The sequence below is a fragment of the Erpetoichthys calabaricus genome, chromosome 4 (genome assembly GCF_900747795.2).
Source record: "Erpetoichthys calabaricus chromosome 4, fErpCal1.3, whole genome shotgun sequence".
Taxonomy (NCBI): Eukaryota; Metazoa; Chordata; class Cladistia; order Polypteriformes; family Polypteridae; genus Erpetoichthys; species Erpetoichthys calabaricus.
This window is the reverse complement of record NC_041397.2, coordinates 144,849,784-144,874,901: the sequence shown is the minus strand read 5'-3', so window position 1 is coordinate 144,874,901 and position 25,118 is coordinate 144,849,784. Positions and strand designations below refer to the sequence as shown.

At 37.3% G+C, this 25,118-nt stretch overlaps 2 protein-coding genes across 2 annotated transcripts in view; one reads left to right on the top strand and one right to left on the bottom strand.

Moving 5' to 3' along the window:
- The window catches only part of arl13b (ADP-ribosylation factor-like 13b), a 326,110-nt gene that overhangs the window by 98,773 nt on the left and 202,219 nt on the right, over positions 1-25,118 (bottom strand). The gene's annotated exons all lie outside the window — the stretch shown is intronic.
- Positions 1-25,118, top strand: part of LOC114650310 (E3 ubiquitin ligase TRAF3IP2-like) — a 99,024-nt gene that overhangs the window by 1,172 nt on the left and 72,734 nt on the right. The window lies entirely within an intron of this gene.

The following is a 25,118-nucleotide window of genomic DNA, read 5'->3' as shown; positions in this document are numbered from 1 at the left end:
AGGGTACTTCAGTGTAAGTGTGGCCAAAGCAGAGCAGGACGCAAACTCGAACCGGTATAACATCAAAAGTTAAGTTTTACATTTATTGATACAGATTTGTGTTTTTGTTTGTTCAGTGAGAGGGACTTATGACATACATACTGTAGTTATTTCTGTAGTGCTATTCTAACTGCCAACACCACTCAGACGTTGAATACGACTGAGTTTCTGTGCATTGAAGATCGCATTACCTCCGATTGCGTGGCAAGCGTTACATTTATACCTGACGCTTTTTTTCCTACGTGACATTATTAATATGTGCAGAATATGCTTGTTTTCAGTGTTGTGTCAGTTGTGCGTGTTAGGTAATTTGGCGAGTTGACGCTGAACCATTACGAGTGAGCGTACCCAGGGGTAGAGTGACGCGCTGGTTTCTGTGTTGCGCTCACGGAATAGGCAGCGGTGTTCCCATATTGTATCTTTTAAGGGGTCGCCCTACCGTTATAAGCTGTTAAATTTAAATTGAAACAGAAAAGCTATTTGTTGACAAGGGTTTTTTAGATTTAGTAATGTTATATTAAATTATATTAATCACATACAGTATAGTGTTATTGTAAGAAAATGACCCTTTTTTCGTGACGGTAATTTCACGTCTTTGTATAGTGTCGCGTATTCGCAGACAGTGACAGCAGATTCTTCCGATAGAGTGAAATTTTAGAGCACCCCAGCCCATCTAGACTCTGCATCAAGTGTGCAACCCAGAATAAAACGGATAGTACGTTGGCAGGCAAATTAATGCGCTCAGGCTCGCAAAGTAAGTGTCAGGATCTGAATCGGAAGCCTCCTGCTTTGCCAGTTGACCATCCAAGTACCGTGACTTTTACATAAAACAGTTCAGAATGGCAGATACGGTATGGCTGCACTAAAACATTTTGAAATGGAAGATGCAGTTTAGCGTAACGTTGTTGCGGAACATTTTGTCTTATTTGTGTTTGACTTACACTCTGAACAGGGCTCCAGATCTGGACGTTTATTAAAAAAAAGGAAATCACATACAGTATATAGCTTCAGTTCCCTTTGAGGGAATTTGTTTTGGCGAATAGCAAAGTGTTACACATCACTTGTCGCAGACGTTTATTACTTGGTTGAAGGATTACAGTATGGTTCTGTTTAGATAGCTATTCAGCTGTAATCAAACAATACATCAAACCACTTTATGTGACAAATAACTTTGCTGCCTTTTAATTAAAAATGTTGGCCTCCAGAACTCTCACACAGTAAGCTTGTCTTCCTAAAAACAAACAGTCCTGTTGTGTTAGAGTTCATATACTGTATGAGGACAATTTCTAACTAACCTTAGGTTCAAGCATTATTTGACAGGGGCAAAAAGTGTTGTTTTTTAAATTATTATAGTTTGCCACTATCTAAAACAGCTTATGGATTGTAAAAGTATAACACAATTATTGTTTTTCTACATTCTGAGAAATTACATATTAAGTAAGTTTTGTTAGGGTTATACAGCATTTTGGGGTTTACATGTTTTAGGTGTTATTGTCCAACATATTTGACATTTTTCATTTTATCTTAACTGCTACTTCTTTAAACTTTTATAAATGCCATCCATTCAGTTTTATGCATCTTTCAATACAGAACTGTAGGGTGCAAAGGCCTAGCCTGTTGGCAACAATAGTATGACAAGAATCAACAAATGAATTTCAAAAGAGGTTTCAAATAAAATGTGAGTTAGTTACAGTGACTGACCCTGTGGTCGCACTTTGAAAGCTAGCTCTCTCTGTTCCTACACTAGGATGAAAGTAATGTTGCATGTCTTTTGTAGTGCCAGTAGGCATTTTGCAAAGTAACTTAGTGCAAGGTTAATATGATGGTGTCAATAGTTAAAACAATGTTTTACTTTATTGGAAGCTTTGGAAAACAGGTTTGAATGTGGATGGGTGCAAAAATGGATTGAGGCTTGAATGGCAGGTGTGTAAGACATTATGCAGCTTATGGTATATCTGATATCTGGTATATCTTAGTTTTGATAGTTGCCACATAACTGTTTTTAGCATTGAAACTGGTAGAAAACCAGTTTGTGAGGTGGCATCACTGGATTAATGGACTCACACAAGAAACCTTATTAAAGATTATTTCACTTTTGATGTTTGCCTTGAATGGTTTCTGAGTTTCATTAAGCGTTTCATTGATTCCACTGATGCAGATATCGGGATGCACCCAGAAGTTTTGGAAACTCTTTTGCTTCTTTGTGAATGTAGGAAAAATGGCCTGTTTAGCAGTGGGAAGGTCCAATCAAGTGCATGTTTCTTGGTTTCACTGAACTAACAAGAGTTTCTGTGACTAAGTCAATGCTGTTATCTGCAACTGCCAGGTGTTTTTTGTTTTTTGTTTTTTTTTTCCAGATTTTGTGGTGTAATGAGTTGCAATTCCTGAACATGCTATGCACTACAATGCTCTAGAATTACTATACATTTTGCTTATTATTTACCAACACAAGTGTTCAAGCTCATTTGTCCCATGAATTGCTTTGCAGTTTCTTTTCAAGGCAATCTCTCAGAATATCTGTGAGAAGAGCCATGGAGCAGCTGTGCTTAAGAGTTATAAATGTGGGCTGATTCACTTAGCAATGAAACCTGCTCTTCTGGCACCATATGGGCAGAAGAGGTTTCAATAAGGATACAGTCAACAGCTTCTGGATTTTATTACTGCACCCTAGGACTTTCTTAAGGTTTGCAATGTGATATGGTGTTTAAACATATGAAGATAGTGTTTCTAAGATGTTATCTCATTAAGATAGAAAGAGGTGTTGCTCTGGCAGAAAAAAATATTTACATCTTATCCTACACAGAATTAAAACAGTTTTCATTCTTTTTTTAATACCCAATGAATGCTTTACATTTTTGGTTATCTTTCTGTTTGTCCAAAATAAATTAGTAAAAAAACAAATTTTATACATCTATGCCTCAGTCAAAAAATAAAATCAGTATTGTTACTATTGCAAAGACATGTAAAAATCACCTTAATTTTAGTACTTTGTCTGCATTCAGACATGCCTAACAGATCTTTGATTTGTTGGATTTTTGGGTTTACTCTTCTAATTCCACATTATTGTGTGCTGCTGTAACTGCGTAGTTGACTTTTGCTTCTATCTCCACGTGAGTTGTGGTTATAGATTCAAGCTCACTAATTAAGTTTTAGAATCACAGCTAAAGTATATACTTGATGATGTCCTTGCATGTTTGTATTAATGTTTATTAATATGGTAATATCTGTTGTTTATATCATTTCCATTTCTGTTTTAAACTAACAGTAACACTTTTTAAAAAAAGATTTTTTGTTTAATTTTTGGAGTTGTGCTTTGATATTTAAAACTGCACTTAAATGCCTGTTGTTTGATAAAAGATCTAATATCTTTTTTGTGAAACTGCTGCTGTGTTTTATGTCTTCAGGCTGCAAGCCTCAGGCTTTGAGTTGTAGGTCAGCAGAATCTATGGCACTGCAGTTGAATCAATCCCATCAAAACATTCTGCACAGTTCCAAAGTTTTTGCTTAATCATAAAAGTACTGTATAATCATGTGTTGGTGGTTTTGGTGCAGCCACTTAGTCAAATATGATGGGCAGATTAAACACATACAGTAAATTTGTATAGGTAAAAAGATAGCAACGCATCTTTATATCAACATCTGTAGTAGTAGGAACACTTTAAGTGCCTCTGAGTCAAATTGCAGATATTCTTGTGAATTCATGAATTATTTTAGGTTTCACAATTGTTTGTTTCTTTCTGTTGTGTACAAATAGGCAGCTGTAATTAGGCATTTTAACAGGAGACATTATGGTAGTTCAAATGCTGGAGCTGCTTCTTCAAAGGTCCAGATTCCTGGATTAAAATTCAAACCTCTCTGTTTTCAATTTCTCCATATGTGTGAGGATCAATATAATGCACAATGCTCATTTTATAAAGATATGTTGGTTAAGTTACTTGGTAACTCTAAACTAGCAGAGTATGTGTGAGAGTTTGTGCATGTGTCTGAGTGTGTCAGGCATTGGACCACTCCAACTAGTTTTGCCCTTATGTTGCCCAAGATAGGCTTATGGTCCTTTTGACCTTGTCTTAGAGCAATGGTACCCTGTGTTTTGGATCAAGGACCACTTTGCTAAAGTTTTATCTAAACGCGGACCACTTGAATCTAACCATCATCTATGGTTGTAACTTTGCATTGCACTTTGTAAAATTTGAATTTGGGAAGGGTATTTATGTTAAAAATACTAAACTTCAAGGTAGCTATGTTTGTGTTTCAAAGTCCCAGATTCAGCCAGTGATCCATAATAATCCCTTAATGGACTGTCTTAACAAGATGTGAGCTGTCCAGGCTAACATCAAAACAAGTTTAGACGAGAGTCCTTTGCACTGACTGAGAAAGACCGAACTGGTGGGAAACTGTTATTGAATGTTTGAGAGTGAGAGACATAGAGGGGTGACAAAATCACGCAAACAGAAGCAGAGCAGGAAGGTGTGGGATTGAAGCAAAGGTGGCTAATGTCCACAAGAAAGTTAGATGGTGTCCTGTGTAGTGGTAGTTTTAGACTAATTTCTCATTGATCTAAATATTCTGATTTCATGCTGATGTCAAGTAGCACCCTTGATTGTTACAAATAAATGCTTAATGAAATACTTAACAGACTAATGTATCTAAGTGATTTTTAAAAGTCACTTTCCCCCAATGACTGGCTACTTGTGGAGCACTTGACTCGCACTTGGGGACCATGCATGGCCCACAGACCACAATTTAACAGCCACTGTGCTAGAGAAAGTAAGTTCAGAAAGTGAAAAGTTTATCGATAAAAGTAGAGTCAGTTTTGGCAGTAAGCACTTTTTAATTTTGTTTTTGGCTTCAGGCAAAATTTTTAAACAAATCATTTCAGTCACTGTCTAATCCTAAATCTTATGGATTTTTCATCTTGCGATAAGCATAGATTTAAATATGGAAATGTGATAATCTGTTGTGAACCTTTTTAGTTATGCAAAATTGAAATGCTTTATAATGAATCTGTATATGGAACTACTACTTAATGATTTCTCTCTTTCCAGTATTTGAGATATTTAGAGAATTTTGTCCACAGCCACAATACAGTGTTAATTGTCTTTTAAAGGAACTGAATTTTAGTGTTATGTTAGGAATAAAAAAAAAATGTGAACATTAATTCCATTTCTGTGAGGTTGGTTCTGTCACGTTGCTGAGAAATTATGAATGCAGCATTTTGGTTGATGAGCTTTTATCCGGTTTACTCTGAAATATAGGAGAGATGGGAGTATTTGGAAAGAGAAGAAACATTAAGATAATGGCTTGATGAATGGGTAAACTGAAAGATTAGAACAGCGCTTCTTAAAATCCATCCTCGGCCCTATGTGGCTCCAGGATACAATTTGTGGTTAGTGATGCTGTCTCATAGCCTCAGTTTAGTCACTGATGTCAAGATTCTAGCCAAATTTCTCACAAATATAGCAGAAAAATGTTTCCTTCTGCTTTTTTCACAAGGTCAAACTTGATGTTCATTTTAATATCTATATCAGTAGGAATACAGTTCCCAGGTGTCCTTTTAGACAGAGCTGATTTGGGTTTCTCAGTTTCTACATTATGTAAATTTTGTGTCTGAATTCATACAGACATACTGGGTTCGGCTTTTGATCACCAGCCCAGAAGTTTCAGTATGTGTAAGTTTATATTAAACTTGATTATTTCATCACTGAAAGTGAAACAAGGCAGGATGTTTTTTTTTTTTTTTTTTTTTTAATCAGCAGTTTTATTTACCATTATAAGTATTGCAATCTGCATGAAAGAACTCAAACAAAAAGCACCTCTTAATTTAGATGACATAGTATTGCATAGGGCGGCACGGTGGCGCAGTGGGTAGCGCTGCTGCCTCACAGTTGGGAGACCTGGGGACCTGGGTTCACTTCCCGGGTCCTCCCTGCGTGGAGTTTGCATGTTCTCCCCGTGTCTGCGTGGGTTTCCTCCGGGCGCTCCGGTTTCCTCCCACAGTCCAAAGACATGCAGGTTAGGTGAATTGGCATTTCTAAATTGGCCCTAGTGTGTGCTTGGTGAGTGGGTGTGTTTGTGTGCGTCCTGCGGTGGGTTGGCACCCTGCCCAGGATTGGTTCCTGCCTTGTGCCCTGTGTTGGCTGGGATTGGCTCCAGCAGACCCCCCGTGACCCTGTGTTCGGATTCAACGGGTTGGAAAATGGATGGATGGATAGTATTGCATATGTTGGATATATTTTATTAAATTTGACTAGCTCTTGTGAATTGCTCCACAGCATTTAACCTACCTGAGATTTACAATTAAACAAATTTAACTTTAACAAATGGAAGGAGTCTGTCAAATCAGGTCTTCATCTTGCATTAGCAGGGAGAATTAATATAGTTTTAATTTAGTGTAATTCGCAAAATTTGATGTATTTTCCATTGCTCTCCCATATTAAAATATATTTTACAATTGTGAGTGAGTTTTTTTTTTTTTTTTTTTTTTTTTTTTAAATCTATGGTTTCTTTACATTGTGAACAATCTTGTTAATCTCTGTCCTGCTCTATTAATGAATGTAGATTTTTGCTTATCTTCGTTTTTGGCGTTCAATCCAGTAGATGTCGCTAATGCGCCTGTTAAGGCTTTCTATGGAAAAAGCATTTTATTATCTTGCATAAAATGTTGAGTCCTCTTTAACTTTAATCGGCGTCTTCAAAACTTAAATCAGACGTGTGGACATAATACAGATTTAAATGGTGCATTGGTAAAGAGCAACTGGATAAAAGCAAAGTCTTATGTTAGCTGTGTAACTCACATTAATTACTGTTGTAACACAACAAATTTGAGAAATCATTTATCCCCAACATCACCCATAATCTTAGTCGACATCCAAAATAGTATTGCCTAAACAAGCTACTCTGGAGATGACCGGTAGTTCCAAGCTTCCAATTAATTTACCTCGTGCCCAAAAAAATAACAGAATCTATAGCAGTTTTTATCTGTAAAGATAAAAGACCCTACAACGTTGTTGCAAACAAGGTCTTTCAACAAATGATACAGGTTTTTGAGCTGCGATATGCTATACAAACCAGAAAACAATTGAGTTTTTAGTTATTATACCAAGGTTTTAAGAAGATTTTAAGCAAAACCACCATATCTCTCAGGCCAGTGGAGAGAGTAGCCCTAACTTGTAAGAGCTGATCATCCAGGGCAGGAGATATATAAAAAAACGACTAGGCACCTGTGGTGGATGTGTTGCAGGAAGGTGCCTATATACAGAGCTGCACAGATGATTTGCTGATGTTCCAAAAACTTTTCTAGCATTTCCTTTGCAAGTTTGCATGTTGGTAAGTCCAGTAAAAGTTGCTTATTTTTGTGGATGTGGCTAGCTGCACTTCTACGGTGGAAAATGTGTGTAATGCCCCTTACCTGGTAAAGCAAGCAGGCAATTATTGGAATTTTCAGAGCGCCCTGCGGTTCAAAAGTGAGCATGTGTGCAAAGCAGCTCACTTGAAGTAGCTCCGTAATAGTGGCATTATCAGTCACAATGGACTTTTTTTTTCTTTTTCTTTTATGTTCCATTCACTTAGTGCCGCTGTCAACAAGCATCAGCTCTCGAACCTCATTTTAAAATGCTTTCTTTTTATCTGAGGACAGTGAGGACACATTTTTAGACTGATTAGCGAGACTGCTACAAGTGAGCAACTGAAGATGCATTTAACTTGTAGAATTATGGAATGACATGCGTCTTCCCGATGTATCTTTAATTTTGATTAATTCAAGATTATTTTAAATGTCTAATAAGAGAATACATTTGGCTAACCATTTAGTTGAAGGGTGTCTACATGGAGATGCATAACACATAAATAAGTTATTGAGTAACATATTATTTAAGAAGCAATATTTGATTTATTTATAATACTGGCTAATACCCGAGGCTTCGCTCACGAAGATCTCTTTTAATAAATTGACTGATATAAAAATATGGACACAGTTTTATTTCAGTTTTTGGTTTATGTACCAAGTCTGCGTTGTATATGAAAATCACACAAAAGGAGTGAATATGTTGAGCAAAGAACTACAATACTGCTCTGTATACAAAGGTAGATGTCACACCCCCAGGTTTCAGAGTGAATAGGGAGCGAGGTAAACTCACTTTGGAGCATGCCACATAAAGCTGGCCATGAGAAAAACAATCATCTCTCAAATCCTCTCCTGCCTCTTTTAGAGACTGGTCTTGTACTTTATTGTTAGTCATTGCAAAACAGACTTTAATTGGAAATTGCAGATGGTATAAGAGGAATACGCGGTATAAAGACAGTTTCTCCCTGACCAGAGCCAGTAAAGAAAGATACATGCTTCAGTTAGATTTTTGTGTAAAGCTTTTATTTGCAGTATTATGACACTTCACAGTTTAGGAGGATTTAAGTTTCTCAAAATCATAATTGGTGCTCCTATCTTCAAAATAAGTTTGTGTGGAGGAATACCTGGAGGACTGAGCGTATGCAAGTCCACTGGTTAGTGTACAGCCTCTTCAACCTCTACTTCTAAGTCAATTGAACCATAACCATATTGAACCAGTACATTGCAGTTTCTTATGTGATATTGAATGTCAGAAATATTTTGCCAAAATTTTGCAAGAAAATTCAAAAATTGGCGTGTCCTGTATAAAAACACCAAGATCAACAAGATCTTTTTTTTTTTTTTTTTTTTTTTTAAATTGAAAAAAATAGTATAAATGAAAATAAAACTGACCTATTTTGGCATTTCTGAGAAAAAGTAACAATTTTTGAATATTTTAATATTGAAGGGGTAGTTTCACCCCCTTAGGGTAGGAGTTTTGCAAAACATGTTCTTATCCTTAACATAGACCCTAATACAAACCTCCATGCCGAATTTCAAAATTGTAGGACTTGGGGGTTTAGGGGATCTGGTGACAAATCAGTCAGTGGGTTTTTGCCTATAATACAGTGTGTGTGTGTATGTATGTATGTATGTATGTATGTGTATATATATATATATATATATATATATATATATATATATATATATATAATATAATATTAACTGTAGATTATTCGCAAGATTACATAGATGTTTTATAAAGTAGATGCCACTGCATTGCATTAAAACAAAAAACTCTATTTTAGTATTATTGGGTATTTATACCATATTAAATCTGCAGGAGACTCTGCTTGAATCCTGATCTGATTGTTGTCTGTAGTTAAGGTTTCACATTAACCTTGCTTATATATATGGATTGAACCTGGATTTTTTTCCTATCCCAAACAAAAAGGTGTAATGTTGGTATATACATGAGCCTGTTCTGTGTTTGTGGGAATTTCAGTTGAAATAAATTTTCCTTTTGTACGCTGAAGAGCCATGAAGATATCATTATTTAATACTTTAATTTGGCAACCACAAAAATGAGGGTGTGCTGCTTCTCTGTGTTACTCATTGTATTAATGCGCAGCTTGGGCATGTACCTGCCTAGTGAATGACGGTTGAGTGGAACTAGAAAAAGTTTAGCAAAAGATAGGCCTTACAGTCTGTCTATTTAACTAATAGTATAGCATTCCTAATATTTCATTCAGGTACTTTATGAAAATTAAAATTTTATGTTCAGCTTCATAACTCATGTTTCCATGAGTCTTTTGTTGAAAAAATGGACCATATATGATAGTGTCTGACTCACTTATATACACATTACAAACTTGTCCCGATGAGGTTCACATTGTGGCTGGTGATTTTAATCAAGCATGCCTAAAGACTGTACTCCCTAAATTTGTTCAATACATACAGTACTCCACTGGGGGATGAACACACTGGACCGTATTTATTTCAACCTAAAACATGCTAACAGAGCCTTACCTCTCCGATAAACACATACGGGTCTACCCCAACCAAAAACCATGGATGACCAATGAGGTTCAGTCTATGTTGAGAAACCAAAACATTGCCTTCAAGTCCAAGGATAGGGCCCAGTAGAGTGCAGCAAGAGCACATCAGAAGAGGTATCAAAACTGTTAAAATGTCCTTTAAGGGCAAAGTAGAGGCCCATGTGACAGGTAATAACCCACAGCAGGTATGGCAGGGAATACAACAAATCATCCGCTCCAAAAACAGTACCCATGTACCAATATGTGCTGACGCCTCATTGGCTGAGGAACTAAATCTTTTCTTTGCCTGCTTTGAGGCAAGGTGGTCTCACACTGACACCCCCATTGACTCCCAGGTGCGACATGCTCGCTTTTCAGGAACTTCTAGTGAGAAGGGTGCTCAAGAGAGTGAATCACAGGAAAGCTGCTGGACCAGATGGCATACTTGGCATGGTACTTGAAGCTTGTGCTGACCAGTTGGCAGGAGCCTTACTAATTTACTGAATCTGTCACTAGCGCAGGCCACCTTTCTTCCCAGTGTTAAGTCAGCTACTATCGTCCCTGTCTCTTAAAAGTCAGTCATTAATAACCTTAATGACTACAGACCAATTGCATTGATGTTAACAGTCGTGAAATGGTTTGAAAGGCTTATTGGTCAGCACATTAAAGCCAGCCTCTCTCCCACCTTCGACCCTCACCAGTTTGCTTACAGATCAAATAGATTTTACATTCAGGGACATATATCGTCATAGATTGTAATCTGCCTGAAGAAGGGCCTTAGTTGCCTTGAGAGCTTGCATATTGTAATCGGTTTATTTAGCCAATAAAAGGTGTAATTTTGCTTGACTTCTCATTGCATCCATAATGGTTAACATGGTACTACTATTGGCAGTAATGTAAATTAAACATAATTTGCTTATAAAGACCTTAATAATTATTGCCGTAGCTTACTATTTGGAAGGCTTACACTGGTTGAAGGATGTCTTTGTAACCAATCTGGAGGTTGTAGCAAAGGAGATAATTAAAACAAAACAATGCTGCACATTCTTTATGTGACACATGAACATTGAGGACTTTCAAAAAACAAATTATTCAGCAGAGGTGTGTTAAGAAACAGTACTGTGGTTCGTTTATGCAACCAGCAATACACCTGTATAATGCCTCCCTGTGACTGTCACAGCCAAGTCAGAACTTCTATTTCTTTTTTTATTTTCTTACTTTATAGTTATTCCGGTATGTGTTCATACCAAAGTGTCCATGGGTGTGTTTATTTATTTATTCATTTATTTATTTATTTGCTTTCTTATCTACTTACTGTATTTATGTATTTATTCATTTAAAGAGCTTCTGTAAAAAGCCAGATTTCCCCCTGGGTACAAATAAAGTTCTGTCTGTCTATATTTTAGTGCTACTACTCGGAGTTATTTTTTTTTCGGCTTTTGCACTCACACTGTGAATTTAGAATTAACCAGAGGTATGAAACTAAGCAAAGCTCTGCATTAACACTGTGGCAACGTCGCTCACATGGGCCGTGATAATCTCTGTGTTCAGTCTGCATGTATTTCCTATGTTCATGTGACAGTTTTCCAGAATTCAGGTTTCCTTCCACATAATTTTTATCCTGCAGTGGTAAATGCTGACTGCATTTGATTTACCTGAACTCAGAAATGCTTCCATCTGTCCATTTGTAAAGCTTAGAACGGGCTACAAAAGTAGTCTGAGCTCCCCCATCTCCATTCCTGGTCAGGCCAGAAGTCTCCATCTGAAAACCCAGACCCCGATGGTGTTAGGTCATTTAGACGTTTCTCTATCAGTTTCTGTTCGGTTTCACTTTCTGTGCTGAGTAGGGTACCGCCATCAATTTCACAGGCAATTTTGGCTTCTTTAAATGCTACCCTGCTGAACATATCTTGAAAATAAGCTATTTTATAACATGGATGCTTTGGTCCTCCATAGCAAACAGTCTGACTTATAAAGAGAATAAGAGATTTTTATTTCTTTGTTTGGTTTTACAAACCCATATACAGTGCCCTCCATAATGTTTGTGACAAAGACACATTTTTCCTCGATTTAATAATAATAATAAAATTAATAATAATACATTTTATTTATATAGCGCCTTTCCCATACTCAAGGCACTTAAAGAATATAAGAAAGTACGGCAGGGAATACAGTATATAGCATTGTACAAACCAGATAAATAAATAAAGATTACGACAGTGAATTCACAGAAAAAAAGAAAAAAAAAAAAGCCTAATAGACAACATAATTGATTGCCTAGCACACACACATACAGGTTACATGAGCATCTTGACAGAGAAGTAAACTGAGAGAAGGGTAGTAAAGTCCATCCATCCATCCATTTTCCAACCTGTTGAATCCGAACACAGGGTCACGGGGGTCTGCTGGAGCCAATCCCAGCCAACACAGGGCACAAGGCAGGAACCAATCCCGGGCAGGGTGCCAACCCACCGCAGGACACACACTAGGGCCAATTTAGATTCGCCAATCCACCTAACCTGCATGTCTTTGGACTGTGGGAGGAAACCGGAGCGCCCGGAGGAAACCCACGCAGACACGGGGAGAACATGCAAACTCCACGCAGGGAGGACCCGGGAAGCGAACCCGGGTCTCCTAACTGCGAGGCAGCAGCGCTACCCACTGCGCCACCGTGCCGCCGGTAGTAAAGTCAAGTAGAGCTAAAAGCTTTTCTGAACAGATGAGTTTTGAGTTGTTTTTTTTAAAACAGCTGATCTAATTAATTTCGGTAGGTCATTCCAGAGTCTGGGCGCTATACAGCTGAAGGCCTTGTCACCCATGGAGTGTAGATTAGTGTGGGGCATAACAAGATTGCCAGAATCAGAGGACCTTAGTGGGTGGGCAGGCACATAGTGATGGAGAAGGTCACTGATGTAGTTTGGCGTGATAGTATTTAAGGTTTTGTAGGTTATTAGTAGGATTTTTATGTAAGACACAGGGAGCCAGTGAAGGCGGATCAGGATGGGTGTTATGTGCTCGATGCTGCTGGTTCGAGTAAGGACTCTTGCAGCCGAGTTTTGAATAAGCTGGAGCTGTGATATAAGATTAGAAGGGGCACCTGCCAGTAGGGAATTACAATAATCGATGCGGGATGTGATAAAAGCATGGACAAGTTTCTCAGCATTAGAGAAGGAGAGGAAGGAGCGAACATGGGATATGTTACGGAGGTGAAAGTAAGAAAGTTTCTTAATGTGATTTATGTTGGCGGAATAAGAGAGGGAGGAATCAAAAATGACACTAAGATTCTTTACAGTAGAGGCAGGTCTGATGAGATCATCGCCAAGATGGACTGGGAAGGAGCTCATTTTATTAAGTTGCATTTTAGTCCCAACTTGCAGGAGTTCAGTTTTGTTGCAAATTAATTTTAAAGAGTTCTGCTCCATCCAGGTTTTAATTTCACTAAGACAGGTTGTGAGCTGAGAAAACTCTGATGAAGTTCCACTTTTAACATTGAAGTAGAGTTGAGTATCATCTGCATAAAAATGATAACCCAGTCCATAGCTATGGATAATATGGTCAAGGGGAAGCATGTAAATACAGAAGAGAAGAGAGCCGAGGACAGAGCCCAGAGGGACTCCTTGTGTGACTGGTGCTGAGCTAGATCTGTTGTTGCCAAGACTAACAAACTCTTGCCTATCAGTCAGATAGGACTTGAACCACTGGAGGGCAGTGCCAGAGATACCCAGCATATTCTCCATTCTGGACAGTAGAATGTCATGTCTGACAGTGTCAAATGCTGCACTGAGGTCTAATAGAATTAATATGCTGGTTTATCCAGAGTCTGCTGCCTTAAGCAAATCATTGGTTACCTGTAGCAGAGCAGTTTCACAGCTGTGTCGCGCCCTGAAACCAGACTGAAAGGGTTCCATCAAGTTATTTACCCCCTGTGCTCCACAGCTTAAAATTATAAATCAAACAATTCAGATGTGATTAAAGTGCACTTTTCAGACTTTAAGCGTTTTTGTATAGCATAAGCATTTTGGTCACACCAGGAAGAAACACAACACTTTTTATACATGGTCCCCCATTTCAGGGCACCATAACGTTAGAAACAATTGGAGGGCACTGTATACCAATATAGGGCCTATGATTCCAAGTGCCTATTCCAGAAACATCAGCACAAGGTAAAATAAGTTCTAGATAGGAAGCCAAACTATTGCTGGACACATTCACCACACAGCTGGACTTTCCCTTACTGGACCAGTTTAGTTTTGCCAATCAAACTGTATGCCATTAGCAGGAAAATGGAAATGGCAGGATCCAGAAAAAATGTTCCATATGAACAAAGGAGAACCATGTAAACGTCGTAGGGATTTTGATCAGCTTGGGATTTGACCCTAGGACTATGGAGCTATGGGGCCACAACGCTAAATGTTACACCACCATGAGCAGTGCAACTAAAGTGCCCAAGACAAATGTATGTCACTAAATAGGTATTGCAACAAAAGTGCACAGGGCAAAGAATAAGACTTGTGGTTTGCATGTGCAGATGTGATCAGCTGGTAGATGCAGCTCAGTCTTAGTGTAAATCCAAATATTTGTTAATATTAGATTAATCAGTGTGTGTAAAGTGCTGGTAAAAGATGAGTGTGGATGTGTTTGTGTGTGTTTGATGGAGTGGTGCTCCATCCAGGCCTGAGTCCTGTCTTGTGTTTAGGCATAGTCCCTGGCAACTGTAGCTTTGAATAGGCTCCTGTAAGAAAACTATTATTAATCTTGAAATAAGGCGCCACACACTCCACCCACGCATTATTCAGTAAACTCCCATAGCACAAGCTTTTATTTGTAATTCAAATGCTGAATCTTCTCTACAAAAGCTTCTCTGTTATGTATGAGACCTCTTTCCGGAAGTGGTGTATTTAACAATGTTTTAACCAAAATACACGTTTTTAGGACATTGTGACCATACAACTGGATACCTGATATTTAGATTATGTGACATGAGTAATTTGAGATTTTATAGATGTTTTGATTTTGTTTGCTGTTTTTCAGCCTGTGTCTACTGTCATGTCCATGCTATCAGGAATTTTGTGATCTTCATGACACAGCCCAGAGATGCAAAAAGTTGGAATGCCAGCTGGGTTGTCTTGTTTAGCTCAACAAATGATAACAAAGAACAGCATACAGTACATCCGGAAAGTATTCACAGCGCATCACTTTTTCCACATTTTGTTATGTTACAGCCTTATTCCAAAATGGATTAAATTATTTTTTTTCCTCAGAATTCTACACACAACACCCCATAATGACAACGTGAAAAAAGTTTACTTGAGGTTTTTGCAAATTTATTAAAAATAAAAAAACTGAGTAATCACATGCACATAAGTATTCACAGCCTTTGCTCAATACTTTGTCGATGCACCTTTGGCAGCAATAACAGCCTCAAGTCTTTTTGAATATGATGCCACAAGCTTGGCACACCTATCCTTGGCCAGTTTTGCCCATTCCTCTTTGCAGCACCTCTCAAGCTCCATCAGGTTGGATGGGAAGCGTCGCTGCACAGCCATTTTAAGATCTCTCCAGAGATGTTCAATCGGATTCAAGTCTGGGCTCTGGCTGGGCCACTCAAGGACATTCACAGAGTTGTCCTGAAGCCACTCCTTTGATATCTTGGCTGTATGCTTAGGGTCGTTGTCCTGCTGAAAAATGAACCATCGCCCCAGTCTGAGGTCAAGAGCGCTCTGGAGCAGGTTTTCATCCAGGATGTCTCTGTACATTGCTGCAGTCATCTTTCCCTTTATCCTGACTAGTCTCCCAGTCCTTGCTGCTGAAAAACATCCCCACAGCATGATGCTGCCACCACCATGCTTCACTGTTGGGATGGTATTGGCCTGGTGATGAGCGGTGCCTGGTTTCCTCCAAACGTGACGCTTGGCAAGAGTTCAATCTTTGTCTCGTCAGACCAGAGAATTTTCTTTCTCATGGTCTGAGAGTCCTTCAGGTGCCTTTTGGCAAACTCCAGGCGGGCTGCCATGTGCCTTTTACTAAGGAGTGGCTTCCATCTGGCCACTCTACCATACAGGTCTGATTGGTGGATTGCTGCAGAAATGGTTGTCCTTCTGGAAGGTTCTCCTCTCTCCACAGAGGGCCTCTGGAGCTCTGACAGAGTGACCATCGGGTTCTTGGTTCTTCGTGACTAAGGCCCTTCTCCCCCGATCGCTCAGTTTAGATGGCTGGCCAGCTCTAGGAAGAGTCCTGGTGGTTTTGAACTTCTTCCACTTACGGATGATGGAGGCCACTGTGCTCATTGGGACCTTCAAAGCAGCAGAAATTTTTCTGTAACCTTCCCCAGATTTGTGCCTCGAGACAATCCTGTCTTGGAGGTCTACAGACAATTCCTTTGACTTCATGCTTGGTTTATTCTCTGACATGAACTGTCAACTGTGGGACCTTATATAGACAGGTGTGTGCCTTTCCAAATCATGTCCAATCAACTGAATTTACCACAGGTGGACTCCAATTAAGCTGCAGAAACATCTCCAGGATAATCAGGGGAAACAGGATGCACCTGAGCTCAATTTTGAGCTTCATGGCAAAGGCTGTGAATACTTATGTACATGTGCTTTCTCAATTTTATTTTTAATAAATTTGCAAAAACCTCAAGTAAAATTTTTTCACATTGTCATCATAGGGTGTTGTGTGTAGAATTCTGAGGGAAAAAATTAATTTAATCCATTTTGGAATAAGGCTGTAACATAACAAAATGTGGAAAAAGTGATGCGCTGTGAATACTTTCTGGATGCACTGTATGATGGCACGATCTTGTCAGTGAGTTTCAAATGAAAAGATAAAACCAGAAAAGGCAAAGAATAACAGTTATTCATCAAGTTTGTCTTTGTCAGGAAAAAGCTGCAACAGTTGACACCCTTTTCCATAGAGCCCAAGCTTTATTGGGCTCTGACGGGTGGGCAAAATCAGTTGCCCCTACTGGGAGTCTTCTTAGAGCTGGGAAATTACATGGCTAGTGGTGCAACATACCTCTGATGAGCCTGAAAGGTGTCCTCTGATGTGAATGTGTGACTGCAGATAAGAACTGTGCATACCATCTTGTGGAAATTCAGGTCAATATATACATTGGAGATGCAGGTGATTTCCGTTAGCTGTACTGATTGCTGTTAATTTCACTCGGATAATGAAGGACATGAATTTAGCTTCCTACAGCTTAAAATCTTTCTATTTTGGTATTCTAGTAATAGATAGATAGATAGATAGATAGATACTTTATTAATCCCAATGGGAAATTCACACAGTACTGTGCCAAAGTTTTGAAAAAATGCTGTAAAGCTGGAATGCTTTCAAAAATAATGCAATTAAAAGTTATTATTAACTGTTCTAGAAAATGCAGTAAGCAGAAAAAAAATCAATGAAATCAATATTTAGTGTGAGCACCCTTTGCACTAAAAACATCAGCAGTTCTATGCTACAAATTGCATTCTGAAGATACTGTATTTACATAGCAAGTTGTTCCAAGCCTTTTGGAGAACTTTCCACATTTTCAGTGCAGACCTTGGCTGTCTTACTTGCTTCTATCTCTACAAGTAATCCCAGACTGACTCAATGGTTTTGAGATCATGGTTCTGTGGGGGACCAAACCATCTTGTGCTGTTTTCGCTGTAGTGTGTTTTTTTTTTTTTTTTTTTTTTTTTTTTTATTATTTTGGCCATGAGTTTAGAGTCCCTGCCATGGTGTAAAATGAAATTGGGATCAGTCGGGTGCCTCCAGAATAGTATTGCATGATGGATAAGAATCTGCCTGTACTTCTTATTAGTGACTAGCTGTCCTCTGCAGCTGTGTCCACGTAGAAGTGAAACAGGACAAACTTCAAAAATCAATAGACGTTGGCACTGTATCTGATCGTGTTCAGGACTGATGGGGGAGTGTCCCCCGCATGGGGAGAAAAGCATGTGGCTGTAATATCTCTGGAAATCAGCAGCTACACTCTAAAACACACAGACCTCTGATCTCTCTGTCAAAAACATCAAAAGTTACTCCTTAACAGTCTATAGATGATAATGTCTTTTGAACAAATGGGTATTGCAAACTAACCAGAGGTAAAGTATGCTCCAACACGTGGCGAGAGGTAGACCGACTCAAAAGGAGGCTGGCTAGTGAGTGAGGATGGGAATGCCCTGTCACCTCGGCCCGCAGTGTCTCTCTTGGATTCGCGCAAATAAATCGGTACCACAAGCGAACTGTGATACTTAGCACGATGAGAGAAATCACAAAATCAACTGGAATGTTCAAGCAAATTATAGAAAAAAACCCTAAATCCGTTAAGTAATTTTCTCGTGAAAGGCAGACAGATATATAGATAGATATAAACATTACATAATATGCCAATAAACATAAGTATCACAAATTGTTTATTAATATGAGTTAAAGCTTTAAAAGTATTTGGTGAATTTTAGGTATTAATTCATTATTTCAAATAAATAATAAAGGGCCCAATACCTGCAATTGTGCCTTACATTCTTCAGATATATACTTAATGAACGATTGACTCTATATAGACTAGTGGTTTTAAGAAATAAGTGGAAGAATAAAGTAGAGAAAAAATAATACTAGTACTTGGTTTACCGGGAGAGTTTAAGGGAAGAATAAGTGTGTGGGGTGTTTTTATAAGGTGAGTAAGATGGTAGTCATTTCTTAAGGAATGGTAAAATTAAAGTGTATCAATAGGTGCTAGCAGTGGACACAGTTTAGTTTATAGAGGTATGTGTACTCTTGTGTTATAATGAGCCAGTGTATATTGTATGTATGAAAAGGGCATATACCTGTTTAGGAAATATGCCTGAAACCCTTATTATTTAAATTGTATTACTTTGTGTTATTGTTTTATGCAAACAAAAGGGCAATGAAATGAGAATTTCAGTTGCTAGGTGAAAACGTAAATGCAATAATTTTAAGTGGAACATTGCAGTTTTTTTTATTTTCTTAATGAAAACAAACGTGAGACATGTTTTCTACTTTATTAAGGATATCATCTACAGTAAATGTCTTTAATGATTTCAGATATTTGCTAAATGCCTGTTCATCAAAATCATAAAAAGTGGATGATCGAAGACTTTTTTTTGAAAAAGAGTGTGACTGAAGGACATGGTGCACTCCCTTCATCATAGTTTAGTTTGCAAAACCCTGATTTAACAGAAGCAATACAATGAATAAAAAAGGCGTAGCCACTTTTCAAAAAAAGGGTTTACTTTTAATACTTTCTTGCACAATTTGAATTGTAACAAATTAATTTGACAATTGACTTTCTATAACAGTACCAAACAGTACTTATAACTAATTATTTATTTTTTATTTTCTCATTAGACCAGTGGTTTTCAGGTTCAGCCCTGGGGACCTCTGTGGCCTCATCTTTTTGTCCCACCCACTTTGTTTTTTAGTTAGACTCATTCCTTATTTAAACAAGCTGTTATTTCTCAGCTTTTGTTTTTTGTCGCAATCCAAAAATTGCAAAACTGAGTTTGCTGTGTTTCTTTTACTGGAGTGTTGCAGTGTAGCATGCATGCATGCATTTATGAATGTTATGGATGAATAATTTACGTTTTTTTTTCCCCTTATTTTGATTTTTTTCATTGTAATCATCATGATTTTTACTCTGCTTTTTCAGGTGTTCTGGTTATTTAAACCATTACTTGTTAATACTAATAGGTATGACACTGAGGTTACTATAGGCATTCAGTACCATTTTTCCCAGGTCTATTCTGCTTCTGGTTAATTGTCTTTATAAGGATACAAGTAAGGAACCAGACTTCACAGAACAAAAGGCGAATTAGTAGGAAAAAGATTATGAGAAGTAAGTGCAATGACAGAAATGCAAATACTTCAAGTTTTCATACAAATATAAATCTGACACTACTTAATGTTTCTGAATGCAAAGTAAATCAAATGAAATGGCCTGCTAATTAAACAATTACTTTAATAGACATCTAATAATAGTTGCTATTATGGATGCTTAATACAGACTGTTCATAAAAAGTGCAATGAGACATTCCATCCATATATATGTAGACCTTTTTTTTTTTTTTTTACATTTTCTAATCCTTCTAACTGAAGAAAAACCATGAGCTTTGTTTTTTTTACCTTTTTTTCAGGAGAGTAGGTTTTATTTTTTTAGCCTTTTTTGCATAGATGTAATAGTTATTTGTAATTTAATTAATCATAAGCATTAATCTCATTGCTTAGTTATGAGATTATCAGAATATGCATAAGTCTTGGCAAAAAGTGTTAACACAATGGCAGATAACTATTTAATGTATAATTGTGAAGGTAAGCTGTTACATATTGTTCAATATTTGAAATAATAGTAACAGTAATACTAATACTTGTATATAGTACCTTTCCCAAGCACACATACTTAAACATATGGCCTTGCCTACCAATGGCTTGTTTACTGGGGCCTATGGCCATGGATATGGAAGTATTACGCATATTTAAACTACAGTGTCATAGTCTGATCCTATACTGATAGTAACATTCAACTGAAATAGAATAAAGTGTAATCAGCTTTGATGATGGCCAAAAATAGACCCACTATCTGTCAATAAGGTATTATGGGTTTAGAGCTTTCTTCAGTTTTGTAGCAGTTGATCTATCTTAGATGGCAATGTGAATAAATTACAGAATCTTGTCAGTTTTGTTTGAAGAAAATGGCAGTTTCTTATGGTTTGCTATGTTGTTAGCTTTTACAACTATTATATAATGTATGCAAATATTTTTTACTTTTATTAAATCTTATTAAATACTTTTGTGGTTGGTAGAATCATTGTGTGCCTTGGGATTTTTTGGGTTAGAAAAATGTGCCAGAAAAATAAAGCTCTACCTTTGCTCCTGGCATGTTAAAGAAAGATCCCTATAGCTGCTGTGTCGCTTAAAAACTTGACAATGTGCCTTACTTGGATGGTTATGTTCCGTTCCTTGCATAAATTGGCAAAGACACTTCAAACTTGAACATGGGTAGGGATGATCATTGTACTTCTATTTTGTAGAGTTTTGTCATTATAATAGGACAGTCAGCATTGTAAGCTGGTGAGGTAAATACAGAGGTACTAGAGACTTGTTTTGGTTTTAGTGCCACTCAAAGATACATTTTCCATTTATGTAATATGACATTGATGTGATCTTCTTACAGAAACATAAAATGAAAAAAGTATAATTTTTGTCTTTGTAACTTTTCTCTAGCATTACACCAGGAGCTATAAACCCCACTCCCCAGTACTTATGTCAGTATATATAAATCAAGAAAACAAACACCAGTGCAACATATTGACATGTGGTGTATCGTATGAACCATGTAATATGAAATGTTAAACCTTTAAAGGCAACAATATTTTTTTAACACCTTTAACAGGCCACTTTAATCGCTAAAAATAGTGTGTTAACTTTTCCAGGCCTAGTAAATAGTTTTGTTGAATAGGTTAATTAAAATGTTTATGCTTTATGCATTTGCATATGATTATAAATAGATTTCAGGCTTCATGCAAGGACTTTCTGAAGGTTTTAGGCTGTCTTCTGGAACCAAAATTGCCATCTTTACAATGAGTCTTTACATGATTAATGGATAGTGAATAGCACTGTGGAAGAAAAAGGTTCGTAAATTGATGAACCTTGCTATGTGGACATTGATTTCAATATTTTCCTTCTTCACTTTTGCATAGATAACATTAAAAAATGTAAAATATAATTGTTTCATAGCAAGAATCCTGTCGAGACTTTAAATATTCATCACTTGTTGGGGGAAAATAAGTAATTGTTTAGGATATAATTTGGACCAGTTACAAGCAAGCATTTAAAAAAGTTTAAAAACAGCATTCGTTTGTCAGATTCTTAAGCACTTTCATGTTGATGACTGCCAGCTTTAAATTTCTGGTAAGGATTAGGATATGCAAACCACAGCAAACAGAACTGTGAAATATAAAGAATTACTATAATCCAGATTAATTTTAGTCAGTACTCCTCTTTGTGGTTTCTATGCCATGTGCAACTGCAAAGTTGAAACAACTTTTGCTTTTCTTTCATCAAATTTGGTAATAGCTATTGATGCTATTGTTCACAAATGATCTGCTTTTAACTTAGAAGTATGACCCTACTACTTCTTATAATGTTTATTTTAATTCACACTTAACTGAGTATGTAAAATATTTTAAGTGACTTTGACACTTTTATACTTTGATAACCCCCTAATTTCTTGTACTCTAACAGTTTATTAATCCTTTGTTTATAAAAAGGATGCTATTACGTATTTTGAAGTTATTGTAGCAATATGCCATTTATTTTTCTCCATGGATACTGCTTTCTATTTATCTATAAATTGTCTGGTCATAAACAGGAATGCTTTGTTTATCCGTTAGTAAATATATACATTTTTGGTTTCGGTATACATTTCTTTTCCATCTTGCGAATCTATCCAAACATTAGAAATTCCTTTGAGAATTAGTTTATTGCTTCATCATATGTTGGTTAACTTCAGGTTTCTTGTTAAAATTATATATATATATATATAATATAATATATATTCACGGCATTCGTAGTCTGTGTCACAATCTGAGTGTATGGGTGGTTACCTACCAGGTAACGCTTGTGGTTGGCCAGCCATCTGCTAACATCCGCCACGGTGCCCTCAGTTTGTGAGGAGCAGATCATAGAATGGTTGAAATAGTTTACTGTCAAATAAATGCAAAGAGTACACGACACGTGTTTCGCCCTCATTCTGGGCTCATCAGGTGTACACACTCCACTGCACTCCCTCTCGGGAATCGAACCTCGGACGTCAGCGCCAGAGGCGATGCCCCTAACGTTGCGCCACGGCGTGTGGTTCGTTTATTTGACAGCATGTAGATCGGGGTAATTACATTCACGGCATTCGTAGTCTGTGTCACAATCTGATTGTATGACGTCCGAGGTTCGATTCCCGAGAGGGAGTGCAGTGGAGTGTGTACACCTGATGAGCCCAGAATGAGGGCGAAACACGTATCGTGTACTCTTTGCATTTATTTCACAGTAAACTATTTCAACCATATATATATATATATATATATATATATATATATATATATATATATATATATATATATATATATATATATATAATATGGCTTTGGATTGTGCTGTGGTATGATTAAATTTAACATCTCAGTCTTCATAATGAATATATCATACAATACTCAGTTGTGTATGTAAAAGTCATCAGCTTTGAGATTAATTGCGGAAACTAATTGCATTACTTAAAGCTGTCCAAACAGAATGAATCATTTTAGTCCTGTATTGTATTTTTATTGTTTGCAATGAGATTTGAAAATGGGGTTATCTGATTAGTTATATCTAAAATTGGAAACACTAAAGTAAAATAATGGCTGATAACTATTTTGTAAGGTCTGATCATCTTGATCTTTCTACTCATAAGTAAGCTGTGGTAGCTTCTAACTTTTTATTGATCAACTTGTACTACTTCTTGTTTATTTTGGTGCTGCCTTTTTCTCTTATTTGAAATAAACAAATGAAAACATGCTTATTTAAAGAATATTACATTTCATAACTCCAGTGTACAAAAATATTTAGTTTCATTCACTGCCTTCTCTTTCACATTCTGATTTCAAAAGTCAAAGTATCGGAGGAGAAAAAAGATAAAAAATAAGCTTTTCAATAAAAGTCAAAGTTGTATATGCAGTTTTGCAGCTGCTGTATCAGAGTGGTATTGGCCATACTTTTAATAAAAATAAAAAAGTTTGTATTTGCTAAAGCAAACCATTGTTACATGTGACAGTACATGTCATAAATATTTTTCCCCTTACACATTACTGCTTTCTTTTAAAGATGCCTTGAAATACTTAAAAGAAGCCAATAAACACACATTGTGATTTTTGCCTGTAAACAATTTTAATGTGGAAAATGTGTGCATGGAAACGTTTGTTGACCATGTAATGCATGTATTTCTTTTCACATATATATTATGATTGTATGGATTTCATTGCAATAAATAAATTGTAAATAAATAAGACGGAGTACTACACCTTCAATACCATTCTTTGTACACCCTAGAAAACAGAAAAAGACAATGGTGTAGTATAAACAAATTTCTCAAAAAAAAAAGAAATAGTTCAGCATGTTCATGTAGGGCGGCACGGTGGCGCAGTGGGTAGCGCTGCTGCCTCGCAGTTTGGAGACCTGGGGACCTGGGTTCGTTTCCCGGGTCCTCCCTGCGTGGAGTTTGCATGTTCTCCCCGTGTCTGCGTGGGTTTCCTCCGGGCGCTCCAGTTTCCTCCCACAGTCCAAAGACATGCAGGTTAGGTGGATTGGCGATTCTAAATTGGCCCTAGTGTGTGCTTGGTGTGTGGGTGTGTTTGTGTGTGTCCTGCGGTGGGTTGGCACCCTGCCCGGGATTGGTTCCCTGCCTTGTGCCCTGTGTTGGCTGGGATTGGCTCCAGCAGACCCCCGTGACCCTGTGTTCGGATTCAGCGGGTTGGAAAATGGATGGATGGATGGATGTTCATGTAGTATGGTGTAAGTCATCATAACAGACTACTCATTAAACATGGATATCTTGTAACGTTTCATCAGGAGTTGCACAAAACAGATGTTTTAGAAGATTACAGATTATTGGGAATCTAAAATGTACGGTATATTTCATTTCAGTAAAGTCTGAGCATGAGTCATTCCTAAAACTTATGAACATATGGCTCAGTAAAGCAGGTGCCCAATGACACTACTCATCAGTCTTGACCCAGATACCTTTTGGATAGTGCAACTCAAGAGAAATGCAAGTGATGCAATCTATTATCTAACTACATTTCAAGCAAATGTAGGGAAATGTTTTGGTTTTTTTTAAGCACTTGCTTCTATTCATTATCTGAGAATCTCTTTTAACAGGTATAGTTATGAGAGACTACCTAAATGTTTATCAAAGCTATAAGGTACAATTTCTGTAGGAAATAGTAAGGATATTATTACTTATTTGGCCCACACCTTTATCCAAGGCTACTTGCAACATTTGAGAGATTCAATTTGTTGAATGTCTTTTGTTTTTCCAATTAGAGTAAAGGCAGGTGAAGTAACTGGCTCATGGTCACACAGTGGCAATAGTGGGATTTGAGCTCAAAGTTCAAAGCTTTAACCACTACACTACAAAGGAAAGTTGCCTAGCTTTCTTATAGCTAAATCTTGTCACCATCATATAAAAA